This window comes from Chiloscyllium plagiosum, chromosome 18 (assembly GCF_004010195.1).
Source record: "Chiloscyllium plagiosum isolate BGI_BamShark_2017 chromosome 18, ASM401019v2, whole genome shotgun sequence".
Lineage (NCBI taxonomy): Eukaryota > Metazoa > Chordata > Chondrichthyes > Orectolobiformes > Hemiscylliidae > Chiloscyllium > Chiloscyllium plagiosum.
In genome coordinates, this window is record NC_057727.1 from 34680006 (window position 1) to 34695175 (window position 15170).

The following is a 15170-nucleotide window of genomic DNA, read 5'->3' on the forward strand; positions in this document are numbered from 1 at the left end:
CTGCAGCACACAACTTTAACAAGTGAAAAGAAAAGATTTCTAATAGGTGCAACTTAAACCATGTCCTCTTAACACTCCCAAGAATGTACACTATCAATAAGGATTAAGAGAGAGAAAAAAGACAAATTGCTTAACACCTACAACACTAGAATAATAATGTCGACAAGGTAAACAAAATTCCAAAGATCAAAAGTACAGTTTTCTCAACATATTTTTGATTTTTGCAATTATGATACAGTGTTGTCTATAGTGTGACAATTGTCCTTCAATTCAGGGGGTGATCACCTGAACTTAGATCTTTTCTTCTGTGAATTTCCTGAAAGCTTTCTTGGTTTTCTGCCTTTGCCCCACTAAGACAAAGAAAGAGAGAGTGAGAAATGGATGTATCTAGTCTCTAGTCACCTGATATTTCATTCATTTTTCTGCTCTTGATATTTACAACTTTTTAACACACCAGCTCAACCAACAAAAGGCTGTTGTCAGCTTTAACTCATGAGATTCTTGGTGCTGTTCAGTGCTAAATTCTCTCTTTCACTGCTTCAAAAATGCAACATTTTACTGTATATCTCAATACCTGCTTTACAAATTACTTATTTTTCAGCTATAGTGTGATCATGTTGGTTCTTTAACACGGTTAGGTTGTCCTTGTTTTTTTTTCAGAGGGGTCTTAAATGCATAAGTGTTGATATGTCTGGTGTTGTATGAGTTTTTAGGCCAATTTGGTTATAACAGATACTTCTTCAGGCAAAAGGCTTTCATGTTTAAAAAAAACACTTGTACAATGAAATGGTGTGGCCAGTTCTCCCAGCTCAGCTTTTCTCTGGTTCGGTTTAGCAAGCAGTCAGTTTTTTTGAGACTGCTGGTCAAAGAAACAGCTTCATGCTGATCCTCTCTCTCGCCGACATCTCTCCTGTAAGAACCTGTGTTTTATATTACCTTTTTTACCAAGAAGGCGTTTATGGGGGTGTGGTAAGTATTTGGAACAGCATCATTAAGTTGCAATAGATTCAATTAGGTTTTTAAATAGTTATGTAATTCCAAATTTGGTTTTCTTTTGTTCATGTGTAACCAAATACTGTTTTGTTTAAGGCTGAGTGGTTGGGCCAGCTGCATCACTCCTGTAATATCCACTTTACACTTGCTTAAAACAACTAGAAAAGTAGGGTCTGGACTACCTTCCTCAAATGTTTTGAGGAGGTCTGGCCTGGTCCATAACAGATTAAGGGCTCATTTCAGATTTGTTCTATTGTTTTAACTTAGAATTAGGGCTGCTGGACTCAAGGTCAGCGAGTGATCTCTGTTAGTGTCTTTTTTTCTGAGTGTTGACTTCTATTGGTTTAAGGAGAAAGTGAGGGCTGCAGATGCTGGAGATCAGAGCTGAAAAATGTGTTGCTGGAAAAGCGCAGCAGGTCAGGCAGCATCCAAGGAACAGGAGAATCGATGTTTTGGGCATAAGCCCTTCTTTCCTGAAGAAGGGCTTATGCCCGAAACGTCGATTCTCCTGTTCCTTGGATGCTGCCTGACCTGCTGCGCTTTTCCAGCAACACATTTTCAGTTCTATTGGTTTAAGCAGTGCTAAGGGTTTTTCAGTTGCTAAGAATTTTCTGGGGGTGGAAGAAGTGACTTTGGGGGCTTTATAAAAGGTGAACAAGGAAAAGTTGCTAGGGTTGGCAGTCAAGCTGGAGTTGGAGCTGCCTCCTTCTGTGAGGAAAGGAGAGATAATTACAGTGCAGTGGAGGGCAAAAAACCTGCACCAGAATAAACAACCTGGTCGGAGGTTGGTTAAGGAGGAATGCCAGATCTTCTTAAACCATATACATGTGAAAGTAAAGTTTACTTGCATAGGCCAGAAACAGCAGGTAAAGAGGTTACAATGTTAAGAAATACAGGACCCCTCAATTTTTGATGTTTAAAGATGAGGAGATATGTATCTCTGAAAGATTATTGCCAGAAAAACATGCTAGTAACGGTGACACAAGATGTACTCAACTATGTAGAGTGAAGAGTGGAGAAGTTGTGGTAGTAATGCTGGACAAACTTTCAACTCCAGGAGTACAATTTGTCCCTGCTACTGATATTGCTGGTTCACAGTTAGGAATACTGCCTACTGTGGTTGAAAAGCTATTGAAAACTCAGGCAACTGAGATATTGCAGGATGCATATCCTGGGATTTTTCCCAACAGTGTGGTAATAAGGTCACTAGTTGAAACAGGAAAGATCAACGAGTATAGATAATAAAAATGAAGCGGAATTATCAGAGACCATGTTTGATCAAATGGTTGACACAAAACAGGGGCAGATAGATGACAAAGCAGATATCTTTAGTTCAGAGAAATTAACTAAATTACAGCAGAAAGATGAGAAATTAAACTAATTGTATCAAAAAGCATACATGGAAGAGGAATCTGAGTCTATCCCAATGTGCTACTATCTTAAAGATGATGTTTTAATGAGAAAATGGAGATCATCACATATTCAGGCAGATGAGAAATGGGCAGAAGTTTATCAAGTCGTATTGCCAGTGGGTTATTGGAAAGGAGGTGTTGTGGATGGTGCATGAACTACGAGTACGAAGTCATTTAGGGGTGAGAAAACCTCATGCTAAAATACAAAAACATTCTTTTTGGCGTGGACCGCACAAAGATGTAGTTGAATTTTGCCAGGCATGTCATACATGTCACGTTATGGAAAAATCACAGGCAGTAATAAAACACAGGCAGTAATAAAACACGCACCTTTAATACCTGTTTCTGCATTTGAGGAGCCTTTCACAAGAGTCTTAATTGATTGCGTAGGACCCGGACCTAAAACAAAAAGTGGGAGTAGTATTTGTTTACAATAATGGATGTGCCCACTAGATTTCCAGAGGCCATTCCATTATGCAATATCACTTCTAAAAGGATTGTGGAGGAGTTACTCAATTTTTTCACTAGGTACAGACTACCCATAGAGATACAATCAGATCAAGGGTCAAACTTTACATTACATTACATTACATTACATTACAGTATGGAAACAGGCCCTTCGGCCCAACAAGTCCACACCGACCCGCCGAAGCCTCCAAATTAATCAAGGAAGTTATGGACAGCTTAGGAATAAAACAATTCAAATCTACTGCATACCATCCAGAATCACGGGAGCACAAGAAAGGAGGCATCAGACATTAAAAACCATGTTAAGGGCTAAGAGCCAAGACTATCCAGATGGTTGGAGGAAGGAATTCTGTTTGTCATCAGAGATGCACCAAATGAATTTATAAAATTCAGTCCATTTGAATTAGCTTTTGGGCATGAAGTGAGAGGACTGCTAAAATTGATTAAGGAGAAGTTGGTAAGTTAGAATTCAGAGACCACATATTTGGAGTATGTGTCAGATGTTAGGGAACGATTAAATAGAGTGAGGGAGTTGGCTGGACAGCATTTAAAAGTATCACAGCATACAATGAAACGGGAAGCAGACAAGGAATCAAAAACTTGCAATTTTGCTATTGGACATAAGGTATTCATGTTACTTCCAGTAATAGGTGAACCTTTAAAAGCAATGTTTAACGAATCTTATCAAGTCAAAAGGAAATTGAGTGAGATGAACTACTTGATAGGGACTCCAAACAGAAAGAAATCACACAGAATGTGTCATGTGAATTTGCTCAAAACTATTTTGACAGGGAAGGACGGCAAAAGGCAACTGCATTAATTGATTACAACACAGAGTGAAGAACCAAGTTCAGATGATTCTGAATTGTACATTCCTCAAATTAAATTGGATGATGAGGAAGTTGTCAAAAATTGGGATAAATTATTGAGTTACCTGCCAGAGGAAAATCAAAATGACCTGAAAGAGTTATTACTGTCATATGAAGAGGTAAATGGAAATAGGCTGGGAAGTACTAACCTAATTATACTTGATGTAGATATACCAAATGCTGTTCCGATTAAGCAACATCTTTATAGGCATAACCCTCTAAAGTTGGCACAGGTTTAAAAGGAGATTGAACACATGCTCCAAAATGACATAATCGGAGTGAGTTACAGTGACTGGAGCTCACCCATAGTGATGGTGCCAAAACCAGTTGATATCCTGCGGTTATGTGAGGACTATTGCAAAGTCATTGCAGTTACAAAGACTGATGCATATCCAATTCCATGTTTGGAAGACTGTGTTGAAAAGGTGAGACAAGCAACTTATATTTCTAAGCTGGACTTGCTCAGAGGATACTAGCAGGTAATTCTATCTGAAACAGTGAAGACAATTATGGCTTTTGTAATGCCGAATGGACTTTTTCAATTTAAAGTCTTGCCTTTTGGTACGAAAAGTTTACCAGCAATATTTCAGAGACTAACCAATAAGATAATTTCCCGATTACCCAATTGTGTAGTTTATATTGATGACCTGGTGATTTTTAGTCAAACATGGAAGAAATATTTGCAACATTTTATCAGAATTGCTCGATTGCCTTTGGGAGGCAGGCTTGGTGATAGACATGGATAAAAGTGAATTTGTTAAAGCCCAAATCACCTTCCTGGGTTACATTATTGGTCATGGAGAAACGGTCTCACAGAAAGAAAAAAAGAACAAAGATAATTGGGGAGTTTCCCCAATTCCTCGGATGGAGTGGATTTTATCGGAAATTTGTTCCAAATTTTTTCAATGTGGCTGCTCCACTCACTGAATTACTAAAGAAAGGCAAGAAGTTTCAGTGAATAGCAGGCTGTCAGAAGGGTTTTGACAGCCTGAAAGCTGTGTTAACCACTGCCCAGTATTATTACGCACAGCCATTCGAGGTGGCTAGCGATGCGAGTGATGTGGGTGCCAGTGTTGTGCTCTTACAAGAAGAGGACAAGTAAATAGAAAGACCTATCAGGGTATTTTTCTAGGAAGTTGAACATTCAGCAGCAGAAATATTTGACAGTTGAGAAGGAGATCTTGAGCTTGGTGTTGGCATTACAACATTTCTACAAACTACAAAATGTTTATGTTACCAGTAATGTTTCTGAGACAATCTTAAACACTGATCATAACCCACTGAAGTTTGTGGAGAGATTTAAGGACAAAAATGCCAGACTGTTTAGGTGGAGCTTGTTTTCAATTTTAAAACTATGCATATGGCAGGATGAGAAAATGTGATTGCCGACGCATTGTCGAGACTTGGATGAGAAATGGAGGCATTCGATGGCTGGACTGAATAGATTGAAAAAGAATGTAGTAGTACATGTTTGCATGTTTAGAGTCAATGTCATGTATATGGGTGTTGTAGTGTACTAACACTAGTGTAAGATTAAGGGGTTTTAAAATGAAACCATCTTTGGACATTAATGGTTCTTTTTTTTAAGATGGGAGGTGTGATGATGCTGTTCCTTTAACCAGGTTAAATTATCCTTGGTTTTCTTTTTAAGCGAGGTTGTGAACACATAGATTCTGATATGCCTGGTGTTGTATGAGTTTTCTGGCCAATCTGATTATAGCTAACAAATACTGCCTCAGACAAAAGGCTTTCAAAGTTTAAAAAAAACACTTGTACAATGAAAGTGGATGGCCAGTCCTCCAAGCTCAGCTTTTCTCTGGTTTGGTTTTAGCAAGCATTCAGTTTTTTTGTCGCAGCTGGTCAAAGAATCAGCTCCATGCTGATCCTCTCTCTCCTGTAAGAACTTGTATTTGATTTTACCTTTTTTGTCAATGGGGTGTTTATGGGGATGTTGAAAGCATTTGGAACAGCATCATTAAATTGCGATGGAGTTGATTGGGTTTATAAATAGTTATGTCATTCTAAATGTGGTTTTCGTTTGTTCATGTGTAAACAAAAACTGTTCTGTTTAAGACTGAGTGGTTGGGCCAGCTACACTACTTTGGGTGAAGATTTGTAGCTCGGGTGCTCGTTGTTGTGGTTCTGTTCGCCGAGCTGGAAATTTTTGTTGCAAACGTTTCGTCCCCTGTCTAGGTGACATCCTCAGTGCTTGGGACCCTCCTGTGAAGCGCTTCTGTGGTGCTTCAGGCTCCCAAGCACTGAGGATGTCACCTAGACAGGGGACGAAGCGTTTGCAACAAAAATTTCCAGCTCGGCGAACAGAACCACAACAGCTACACCACTCCTGGAATATCTACTATACACCTGCTTAAAACAACTAGTAAAGTTAGAGTCTGGGCTACCTTCTTGAGGAGGTTGGCCTTGTCCGTAACAATAGCTACCCAAATACTATTTCAGTTCAGAGTTCCAAAAATAAAATATATGGTCTCTTATAATCTTCACCTCTCCCCATTACCCTGAACCCCATGTTGATTCAGGGTAGTGATGACCATTGGTGACTATACATCCCAAAGTAGCGTGTGCCCTCATATCCACTATTGTCTGCCACTCTTATATGTTGAGATGTCCCCAAATCCCCTAACTTGAATGAACAGCTCCTCGACCAACTGGAATGACAGTCCCAACTGTTTTCAGCCTCTGACTGATATTTGTATCAGCTCCAGATCTGACTTGTCACTGCAGCCCAAACTGGACGCAGTGGTATATCAGGACTGACAATGACCCAAGCCCTTGACTGTAATGATGTGAAATCCCTGACCACCTTAATGACTGACTGTGTCCCAGGCCATGGGCTGAAAATTGGATGACATTCTTAACTGAATGTGGCAGGACCCTCAGACTGACAGTAGTCTCCCTTGACTGAGGAATGATCCTCTTAGGATTTGAGACATGGCTATTTAGTTGAAGACCCATTCTGTGCACTTGCCACTTAAGCTGCTGGAAAATGGTGTAGATGTAACATTAACATAGGATGGTGTTGTACAGCAAAGTTTCCACATCCTTTGCTGATCACTGCTGACAACCATGACGAATTCCTGATGAAGGGCTCCTGCCCAAAACATCGATTTTCCTACTCCTCGGATGCTGACTGACCTGCTGTGCTTTTCCAGCACCACTCTAATCTTAACCATGACAAATTGTCTGGCCTTGTGTATGTGGGTCTTAATAGATTATGTAGCATGCCTACCTAAAACCAGCAGTAGGTTTCAGTATCTTTTGACCATTATGGATGTTTTAACAAGTTTTTGTGAGGCAGTGCCATTAGAAAAGAATTATAGCAACAAAAGCAGTGGAAAAGTTAGCCCAACTTTTCACAACACAATGACTACTGAAGGCAGCAAAATAAAATTAAGACTCAAATTTTATATCACAAGTACTCAAAGAAATATTGAATAGTTTGTGAATTAAATAATTTATGTCTTCACCTTATCATCTGCAAACTCAAGGACGATTGTAAAGACAGTATCATGCATAACAGATCATGATGAGACATGCTTGTTAAGAATGTCCTTATAGTTTTGATAAAGACTACTTTTTATCATTTGCAATTGCTTCCAATGAATCCAGATATTAAGTGAGAGAATCCCTTAAATTGATGAAAGAAAAAATTATGCGTCAAAGCTCAAAGACTACACCATTGACTGAAGTGTCAGGTTTCTGTGAAAAATGAACCAAAGGTTGTGAGTTGGCCAAAATGCCTTTCAAAACTGTTCAACAATAAAAATGAGAGCTGATAAAATGCCAAAGCTCGGAATTTTGTCATTAGAGACAGTAAAAACAATATTACCTGTCTCTGAGGACTATTAAAAGCTGGGATCCTTGGGTCTTACCAAATCAAAAGGAAATAGTTGAAGGTTTAATAGAGGTGAATTGTGTTAAGAATTACGTTAAGGGGGAGATCCAAGATGGCGATGATCCAGTACATCTGCCCTGCTGAGCTCTGCACCAGAACCCCAAACAAAGTGGGCATTCACCCTCCCTTTCTAACCCATTGTGGTAAAAATCAGTAGTTTGGGATCCACAGAATTGCTGTATGTTAATTTAATTGATTAAGAAAAATGACTAAGAGAAAAGTACAGCGTGGATTGCACCAACCAGGGCACCCCCCTGCAGCTATGAACAGACCCACGGCTGCAGCGTTGGCCTCCGCGAATGCCCCAGGGGTCTTAACTTTGGACACAGCCTGGTCTTGGAGTATGTAAAACTCCAAGAGAAGATTGATTCAGCGATGGGGGAGACCCAGACCAGGCTGGAACTGATCCCGGCCATGCTGCCAAAGCATGAGCAAGAGATCCAGCATCTCCAGCAGTGCATCGTGAAGGTGGAGCAGTGGACCGGGGTTTCCGAAACTGCGGCAGAATCCTCAGTGGGTCAGGTGCAGGCCCTGGAATGGTGGGTGCAGGTCTTAGGAAAGCAAATCGATGACCTCAAAAATCGAGGCTTTCAGAAGAATATTCGTTTGATCGGGTTGCTGGAATGGGAAGAAGAAGGCCAACTGGTTTTGAAGTTGGAAGTCAGGGCGGGCCGGGTGCAAGTTGAGTGGGCCCATCAGATCCTGGTGCACAGGCCCAAATCAGATCAGCGTCCCCTCCCGGTCCTAGTGCAATTCCAGCACGATAGAAATAAACAAATGGTGCTGAAAGCTTCTAGAGCACTAGGGGAGGATTCACAGTCTCTGATATACAAAGGATCAAGAATTATGTTTTTCCAAGACTTTTCTGCAGCCGTGCTCAGCAAGAGGAAGGCCTTTGATGAGGTAAAAAGGAGGACTTGGATATTTAGTACTCTGTAAGATATCTGGAAATATTATGTTTCAGCCACGGAGGGTCTGTGTTTAATTTTGACTCATCAAAAAAGGCAAAGGACTTCCTGGACACCTTAAAATAAACAGGCTGGCTCAAATAATATGGACAATAGTGTTCACTTTGTTTTCTCTGTAATTTGCCCAGTTTACCTGGTCTTGTTTTTTTTAATATGTTGGGGTCTCTTTTTTGTTTTCTTTCTCTCTCTTCTCCCTTCTTTCTCCCCTCCCATTATCTTTTGTTTTTCTATCAGTCCCTTTTCATTTCTCTCTCTTAGTACGGGTTTTTGGGGGGAGGAAGTTTTAGGGAGATGGGGGGTAGTGGGTTTTGTTTTTTACCAGGATTGCCTAAAGTCAAAGTATGGATGGGATAGGTTGAGTGCCCACTTTTAATTTTCTTGTTGTAAGACGTGTGTAACTTTTTAAACTTTATTTTGCCTGGGTTTGGACACAGCTTCAGCGCGAAGGAGCCATGGAGGGGTTAGTGGGTAGTATGAGCACCCCTTGTGGGAAGGGGAGAAAGTCTCCTATTATTTGTATTATATGTTGGTTCACTGTAGAAATAGTTATTAGAAGTTTTGATTTGGTAGTTTTTGTAGTTGTATTTTCAAGTTTATACAAATTGTTTACTGTTTTCACTCAGCGCACGAGGGTGAATGTTGAGGTCATGGACTGTTTCGGATGGCTATTAAATCACCATTGATTTAAATGGTGCACCTGGAATTTTTGGGGGAGTCATTCACCGATTAAGAGAAAAAAGATCCTTTCAAGCCTTAGAAAAGAAAGGGTCGATGTAGCCGTGCTGCAAGAAACACATCTAACTGATAAGGAGCACTTAAAATTTCTGCAGGTAAGTTTCAGCCAGGGGTTTTTCTCATTCTTTAATTTGAAAAGAAGAGGATTTGCTATACTCATCCAGAAGAATTTCCCATTTCAGCTGTTAGACCAAATTAAGGATGATTATGGGTGGTTTATGATCCATAAAGCTTTAATACATGGAGAGGAGTATGGGATCTTGAATGTATCTTGTCCCCTGGCACACCTCCTCAAATTTTTAATGGTTGCACTCTCCAGGTTGATGACCCTTGGGGCGCGTCATACAATTATAGGGGGAAGACTTTAATCGACTCATGGACCCTGAGGTGAACAGGATGCTCTACTCATCCAGAAGACTCTCTCATTTCAGCTGTTAGACCAAATTAAGAATGAATATGGGTGGTTTATCATCCTTAGGGTCCCTGCAATCCAGGCAGCTGGTGGACCAGAACAGGGAGCTGGCATTGGTGGATGTGTGGAAATGTCTTCACCCTGAGGGTTGGGACTTTGCTTTTTTTCTCTAACCCACATAAGTGCTACACTAGGATTGACATGTTCTTTGCACCATCGACCTTTTGTGAATTTGGTGCTGTCCTGGGAACATAGCCATTTCTGATCATGCAGCAGTGTACATGGAGGTTAAGGCCGATGGTGATGGGACAGGCTCGCGGCATTGGCGCATGGACCTTTTCCTCCTGAATGACAGCAGATTTACTGAGTTTTTTTGTGGGAATTTAGAATTTTTTGGTACATTAATTCAGATACAGCCAGTAATCTGTCCGTGCTCTGGGAGGCTGCCAAAGCCTATGCAAGGGGTTTGATTATTTCTTATTTGGTGACCTGGAAGCGGCGGAGGAGAGAGCAGCAGCATTTGCTCGAACCCCGGCTGAATGTAGCTGAGACAGCATACTTTGACAGACCGTCTGTAACCACGTTGCAGCGGATTACAGCCCTCAGGGCTGCTCTGAATGCTGCGCTCATGCAAAAAGCAAACAGGGAGATTTCCTTTGCAAAAGAGAGGTTATTCGAGTATGGTGATAAACTGGGTAGATATCTGGCATACCCGGCCCCTAATCTATCACATCCATTAGAGAGTGTGCTGGTACTCTCACTTGCGATTCCAGAAAGATTAATGCGGAATTCAGGAGGTTCTACTCTGAGTTGTACCGGTTGGAGGGCTGGGAGGACGGGCTGGCGAAGATGGAGTCCTTTTTTAAGAATTTGGACCTCCCAGGTGTAACTTTAGAGCAGGTGTCTCTTTTGAATGCCCCTCTGACAATTCAAGAGATACAGGAAGCAGTGCGGCAGCTCCACAGTGATAAAGTGCCCAGCCCAGATAGATTTCGGAGCGAGTCTTATAAGGAATTTATAAGCATGCCGGCTGGGCCAATGTTGGATATGTACAATTATTCATACAGTCAGGATTGCCTCCCATCCTCTCCAAGAGAAGCAAATGTTTTTCTTATTCTCAAGAGAGGAAAAGCCCTAGAGGATTGTATTTCGTACAGGTGCATATCATTACAAAACGTGCATTTTAAAATTTTGTCGAAAGTGCTGGCGTTGAAGTTGGAGAAGATCTTGCCCTTCATCGTAAAGGAAGACCAAACAGGTTTTATTTGGGTCACAGGTCTTCTAATAATATTAGAAGAGTATTACATATGGTTCAGATATGCCAGCAATGGTCGATTCCAGGCTTGGTAGTCTCTCTGGATGTAGAGAAAGTGTTTAACTGGGTGAAGTAGCCGTACTTCTTTTATGACCTGGAACAGTTTGGTCTTGGAGGGGTCTTTGCGAGGTGGGTGGTAGTGTTATATAGTGACCCTAAAGCAGCAGTTCTCATGAATGGTATAACGTCTGACTATTTTAGTATTGGTAGGGGCAGCCGACAAGGGTGCCCCCTTTCACTGTTACTATTTACATTTGTGATTGAGCCGTTGGGAGAGGCCATCCAGAGGGACCCCAATATAATTGCCCCAGAGGTAGGATCAGGAGGACCCCAATATAATTGCCCCGGAGGTAGGATCGGGAGGGCATAAGATCACCTTTTATGCAGATGATGTTCTTCTCTTTCTAACTAACCCATCGATATCTGTGCCCTCTTAAATACAAGTGATTAATCTATTTGGTTCTTTTTCGGGGTGTAAAATCAATTTTATGAAGTCGGAGGTCATGCCTGTAGGGGGTCTTATGAGAGTATCCGATCTTAAGGGTGGAATCCGATTCATTTTCAGGTGGTCAAAGTGAGGTTTCCTGTATTTAGGCATTTCTATCACCTCGACATTTGATCAATTGTATAAGGCTAACTTTATGGAGTCGTTAGAGAAGATCAGACAGGACTTTCAGTGCTGGGAGGATCTTCCAATGTCATGGTTGGGTAGAAAGAATAGCTCTGGTCAACATGAATGTTCATCCTCATTTATTATATCCCATGTGAATGCTCCCTTTGATGCTGCCTAGGCAAGCACTACGAAGGCTCGGTTCTTTTATCTGGTGTCATAGATGGCCTCTTATTAAGCTTGCCAAATTGTAGCTTCCACAGGGGATGGGGTGTATGGATTTTCCAGATTTTAAGAAATACCAATTAAGTTCCCAATTATCCTACGTGGCTGATTGGGCTTACCAGGACCCGGGGTCAATTTGGCTGGACATCGAGGCCTTTTCGCAGGCAAAATACCCCCTCATTAATCTTTCTAAATTGGAGAAAGGCCAATTTTGATGGTATTAGGCAAGAACTTTCGAAAGCTGATTGGAGGCAGACATTCGCAGGTAAAGGTACGGCTGGAAAATGGGAAGCCTTCAGAAATGAGATAACAAGAATCCAGAGAAAGTATATTCCTGTTAGGGTGAAAGGAAAGGCTGGTAGGTATAGGGAATGTTGGATGACTAAAGAAATTGAAGGTTTGGTTAAGAAAAAAAAGGAAGCATATGCATAGTATAGACAGGATAGATCAAGTGAATTCTCAGAAGAGTATAAAGGCATTAGGAGTATACTTAAGAGGGAAATCAGGAGGGCAAAAAGGGGACATGAGACAGCTTTGGCAAATAGAATTAAGGAGAAACTAAAGAGTTTTTACAAATATATGAAGGACAAAAGGGTAACTAGGGAGAAAATAGGGGCCCTCAAAGATCAGCAAAGTGGCCTTTGTGTGGAGCCGCAGAACTAAACAAGTGTTTTGCATCAGTATTTACTGTGGAAAAGAATATGGAAGATATAGACTGTAGGGAAATAGATGGTGACACCTTGCAAAATGTCCAAATTACAGAGGAGGAAGTGCTGGATGTCTTGAAACGCATAAAGGTGGATAAATCCCCAGGACTTGATCAGGTGTCCCCTAGAACTCTGTGGGAAGCGAGAGAAGTAATTGCTGGGCCTCTTGCTGAGATATATGTATCATCGGTAGTCATAGGTGAGGTGCCAGAAGATTGGAGGTTGGCAAACATGGTGCCATTGTTTAAGAAGGATGGTAAGGACAAATCAGGGAACTACAGACCAGTGAGCCTGACATCGGTGGTGGGTAAGTTGTTGGAGGTAATCCTGAGAGACAGGATGTGTATGTATTTGGAAAGGCAAGGACTGATTAGGGATAGTCAACATGGCTTTGTGCCTGGGAAATCATGTTTCACAAACTTGATTGAGTTTTTTGAGGAAGTAACAAAGGGGATTGCTGAGGGCAGAGCAGTAGATGTGATCTATATGGATTTCAGAAAGGCGTTCGACAAAGTTCCTCATGGGAGACTGATTAGCAAGATTAAGTCTTGCAGAATACAGGGAGAACTAACCATTTGGATACAGAACTGGCTCAAAGGTAGCAGACAGAGAGTGGTGGTAGAGGGTTGTTTTTCAGACTGGAGGCCTATGACCAGTGGATTGCCACAAGAATCGGTGCTAGTTCTAGGGGACACCTGATCAGGTCCTGGGGATATATCCACCTTTACTTTCTGTCATTTACACAAATGATTTGGATGCGAGCATAAAAGGTACAGTTAGTAAGTTTGCAGATGACACTAAAATTGGAGGTGTGGTGGACAGCAAAGAGGGTTACCTCAGATTACAACAGAATCATGACCAGATGGGCCAATGGGCAGAGAAGTGGCAGATGGAGTTTAATTCAGAAAAATGCGAGGTGCTGCATTTTGGGAAAGCAAAGCTTAGCAGGACATATACACTTAATGGTAAGGTCCTAGGGAGTGTTGCTGAACAAAGAGACCTTGGAGTGCAGGTTCATAGCTCCTTGAAAGTGGAGTCGCAGGTAGATAGGATAGTGAAGAAGGCTTTTGGTATGCTTTCTTCTATTGGTCAGAGTATTGAGTACAGGAGTTGGGAGGTTATGTTGCGGCTGTACAGGACATTGGTTAGGCCACTCTTGTAATATTGCGTGCAATTCTCGTCTCCTTCATATCGGAAAGATGTAAAATTTGAAAGGGTTCAGACAAGATTTACAAGGATGTTGCCAGGGTTGGAGGATTTGAGCTGTGGGGAGAGGCTGAACGTGCTGAGGCTGTTTTCTCTGGAGCGTAGAAGGTTGAGAGTTGACCTTATGAGGTTTACAAAATTATGAGGGGCATGGATATGATAAATAGGCAACGTCTTTTCCCTGGGGTCGGGGAGTCCAGAACTAGAGGGCATAAGTTTAGGGTGAGAGGGGAAAGGTATAAAAGAGACCTAACGGGCAACGTTTTCACACAGAGGGTGGTACATGTATGGAATGAGCTGTCAGAGGAAGTGGTGAAGGCTGGTACAATTGCAACATTTAAGAGGCCTTTAGACGGGTAAAAGAATAAGAAGGGTTTGGAGAGATATGGGCCAGGTGTTGGCAGATGTGACTAGATTGGGTTCGGATATCTGGTTGGCATGGACGTGTTGGACCGATGGGTCTGTTTCCATGCTGTAATCTCTATGATTCTATGACAAGATGAGGACTGTTATGGACCATTGCAGGAATCCGTTTGTTCTTAACACAGTTAAAGCATGGTGAATGATGAGATAAAGTGAGGGCAATTTCCAAAAAAAACTTATCTTTTCACTCCCATAGTAGAAATGTTAGGATTCCAGGTGGGATCGATGGATTCTGACTTTAGGCACTGGGAATCAAGAGGAGTCTCCTGTTTGGGAGATCTATTTGATGGGGAGGTCATGATGTCTTTCGAGCAGTTGAGCCAGAAATATGAACTATCCAGGAGGTTCCTCTTTCATTAATTTCAGGCTAGGGACATTATACCTAAAAAGACTACATTAATGGTTAATCCCTATAAGTCGGAGGTGGAGAGGAGAGTACTTTGGTCCACGAGTACTCTCTTGGTCAGCACCTTCTATCATTTATTAGGAGGTAGTGTTTCAAAGGACGTTGAGTGGCTGTGCAGAATCTGGACTCAGGAATTGGGGTTGGAGAACTCGTCAGAGGTGTGGGAGGATATTTGGGAAAATGTAAGGAAGATTTTGATTTGCAATAGGATACTCCACAGGGCTCATTTGGCACTGGAGCGGCTTGCAAAATTTAAGACAGGAGTGTCCCCAGTGTGCCCCAAATGTAAAATAGATATTGTTACTCTTACTCATTGTTTGTGGTCATTCCACAAGCTTCGTAGGTATAGGGGCACTATAGTTAGTGTTTTGGAAGGGGTTTTGGGAACTGAGGTCAAGGTAGATCCAGCGTGCCTTCTCTTAGTTATGGAGCACATCCCCCTGGACTTCCTTAAAAGTATGATGTACCAGAAAATGGAACTCTTTTATAGGATGTGGCAGCCCTTTTT